Below are 3,987 nucleotides of genomic sequence, written 5' to 3'. Positions count from 1 at the left end.
TTTATAATCAAAAGAAAAAAAATCATTTTAATTACACCTGACATGACGTGATTAATGAAAAAGAGTGCATTAATATCATCTTGCATTTGTAATGGTCACTCATTGCAATAATGATTAATGATAAAATAATAATTTTATTCAGATAGAATTTATTTTAGCAAGACAACTTGTTGTAGAAAGAATTTATAAGTTGTCCTCGCAAATTATATACTACGCAGAATTTCAGCGACTTCGGTCATACTGTAAAGTTCTCATTTCTCATAATGCAAACTTTACAGAGTTCTTGATTCTTTTATTTAGTTAGACGCTACGTTTCGTAATTAAATATAGTCATCCGGAATATTTTCTTTCTATGAATCAAGCCGCGGCAGACTGTTTCTCAGTCTGTTGTTGATTGTGCCGAAACACAAAGTCATTTCGTTTTTCCGTTGTTTTGTATGTACTTGGACTAGTTTCGCACAACTGTCCCCACTCCCTTTTCCATCTCCTCGGTCTTTATACTCTTTATCCTCCACACCTAGTAATGAACTTGTATACAACGTATCGAGAACAAGCCCAAAGACAGACAAAGCACAAGGCGCAAGAGAGGAAAGAAGAGGAAAGGCATCGTGGTATGGATAATTAACACGAGCCGGCTTCCCGCGGCTCGTGCTATATTTGCTCGTGCACGAGACGAGCAGGAAGCCAAGGCCAGAAGGCAACGAGATGGCGAAACTGCTTCCCATCATTGCGGCATGGCGAAAGTGAAATTAGGGATGCCCTGTAAGGATATTTATAAAAGGGTTAATTAAGGGCGCGCTGAAGCCGGGCGCGTTCGAATGGCTCAATCGGTTCCATGGAAGGTCTGCTACCTTTTTGCACGCCGTATACTTCATATTTTATAACGCTCGGAAAAATATCCGTTCAAACTGTTCCTTTTCGCCCGCTCGTAAAAGTACAAGCTCGTAAAAACGCCCTTTTTAATACGCTCCTCAAATTGTCTCTTTAATGCTCGCAGAAACCGGATTAATTCTCGCGAACGCGCCGCGCTCCATAAAGTCAAGAACCGCTGCGAGAAATTCTAATTCCTTTAATTGAATAACTAAGCTGATTAAAAACGAGAAATAAATTATGGACAACCCTGATACTTGTTTTTCTCAGTGAAATTGACTGCTTGTGGGTTTTCTAAATTACCGGCATATTAATTATTTCATTTGAAAAGTAAACTATCCTTTCCCTTCTTTTTCTTTGCTCTATTACATACAATGATGTGTAATATAAATTTAGAAAAAAGCTAGAATGGTAAATTCTTAAACAAAACCTCCTTGCACTATTTAATAAAAATGGACAATATGTTTTCAATAAAATTATAAACGCCTATTTCTTTTTTAATGCTTTATCTTATAACAAATTTTCGTAAAAGTACTTACTGAATAATTACTGAATGAGTAGGTACTCTGTTATTAATGACATTTTTTGTACTTTATCAGTATGCAAACACTTATGATATCACATACACGCGTCTTCTAATATTCTCGTATTCGTATTCTCTAATCATTTTTGGCATTAATTAAATGTATTCCTGTAGTAATGCGGTAATCTCATGTTACGCAAAAACTTCTTAGTACCGAGTTGTTAATAGGCGTGTCGTACAATCTGGTACTCTTAGTATACTGTCAGACTCTCATTAATAATGCCTATTTAACTAATTTCCCGTTACGCCCCGGTAGTCCAGCCTACTTGGCGCTTAAACTTCGTTTGAGAATCGTACACACCGCCTACTTTTTCCTCTATATATATTTACATATATATCTTTATTGCGCAAAGCAACATTACTATATAAATTGAGTATATCAATTAAAATCCTTTAACGCGGATAATCGGCAAATGAATCCGACGCGTGCGAAATGAGAACTTCTGTTTGTCAGTGTCAGTATCAGTATCAATTAGCCGATGCGAAACGCATTGCATTGTAAATTATCCTGTTAATTACGATCGTCCTAATTAAGCAGCCGAGATATCTATTATCCACCGCTGTTCTGATTGGTGGTATTCCCTCGACTGCCATCGCTATCATGCAAAGATTCCGTACCACTAAGCTCGCCGTGCCCATCCAGAACGTTGCCGCAAGAGAGCACACGCTCTCTTCTTTCGTAAGCTTCGTTGATCTTCATCATCCATCAAGACGTCTCGCCCGTTTTCGCCACAGCGTCACGGCGTTTGATCACGTTTCAAAGCTGCGTCGCGCACAGATCTTTAATAAAGAACGGGCGAACTGGCGTCGTCATGGTGAATGTTATTCCCAGTATACATACATGCGACTGACGACGTTAAGCCGCGATCCTGACCTCGGCGGAGCACCGTGACGACGTTCTCGTTTCCCCCGCCCTTCCCTCCACACGAACGTCACGGGAAAAACGGCGACTCTTCCGCGTAATCAGGTGCGAGATACGATCGAGACTACGACACACTCGTAACCGGAAACGCGCGTTGTAGTCTCGTCGGCTCTTCGCGCGAAACGAGCGTCGAACGTGTAAAGAGACAAACGCGCGAAATGCTCGTAAAGCCGGGGGTCTTTCTCTTTCTCTCTCCCTCTCTCTTTTTCATCTTTCATCCTTTTCTCGCGAGAGACGGTAGTTTTGCTGCGCGCGGGAACGAAGACCGACGCAAATCTGGACGAGCTGACGGCCCGTTAAATACACTGAACACGAGGAGAAGCCGACACGTCCGAGTCCGCCGGCGATAAAACCTCTCCCGGTCATGAAAGCCGTCTATCGATAAGCGAATATTTACTTTTGACGAACGGCACTTGTGCCCCGTAGAGAAAGAATTGTTTGAACAGGACGTTGGATGGTATCGGGCTCGGTAAATCCTGTTAACGAAATTCATGCTTTTCTTCGCGAGCGTGAAAATATATTTTAGCGTGCACCGTGTGTCGAGATAGTTTGGCATTTTGCCTTCTGCGCGAGAATATAAAAGTAAAAAAGAGAACATTTGATATCTGAAGACTGGTCCGACGCCTTCGTTTGCCGTCTCTCCTCATTTTTTTTCTTCTTCTTCTTATCTCTCTGACATTGGCAAACTGTCAAGCCTCTGCATCTCGGAGATAAAGAATTCACACTTTCTCGGCGAAAGAAATTCACAGTGTCGTATTCTCGGCTGGCTGAAAACGACGAGTGTTTCCCGTCGAAAGACGACACACGGAACGTCGGCGTGACGCGTTTTCCAGCGTTTCCATATCTATTACTCTGTTTCCGCGAAAAAGACGTTCAATAAAACGAAATATTGTAATATGTCAGCGATATTTGATTTAAATGTTTACCGTTGGCTAAATCCATCACGATTCTTTCTTCTATTACAAAAGGAAGTTTATCACGTTAAAAGACAATCTTAATTTAATGATCCAAAAATAGATTACTAAAATTGCGGTTATATTTCAATACAAATGTAATTGTAATCGTAATGTTAGTAATTGATTTATTTTAAAATAAGAGGAAATTAATTATATACAGGGGTATTATGAGCTAAATAGATTATCACCAAGCGGAAGTCGCGCAACTGCAATGCAGAATTTAATTCCAGTTACTAATACAATAGGCCTAGCGCCGAAGAGGCGTTCTTTCTTTAATAGAATCCGAGAGACAAAAGAACGATTTTACAATTACATCCGGAAAGAATAGCGAATGCTTCTATTCATTAAAATCCCTTGAAAGTCGATTTTCTCGGGAAGCAATGGTAGCCACAAGAGAGATTCGACTTTTCAATCAACAAAACTCTTTCGCGACTTCTGGTGGAACAATTGTCGGCAGTCGTTCTTAAGTTTATACACCGCCGTTTTAACCGGATTGTGTCGCGTGCAGTCTATTCGAAATAATTCCACGTCGCTATTCGTCTCGTACTTAATCTTCTTACTAACTTTTGACGAAGATATCCGAATAATCAAGTACACTCCCTCAAAATACAACATTGGTATTCATAAACAAATAAAATATGTATATGAATATTAAA

This window comes from Temnothorax longispinosus, chromosome 4 (genome assembly GCF_030848805.1).
Source record: "Temnothorax longispinosus isolate EJ_2023e chromosome 4, Tlon_JGU_v1, whole genome shotgun sequence".
NCBI lineage: Eukaryota > Metazoa > Arthropoda > Insecta > Hymenoptera > Formicidae > Temnothorax > Temnothorax longispinosus.
Note: the sequence above shows the minus strand (reverse complement) of the source record.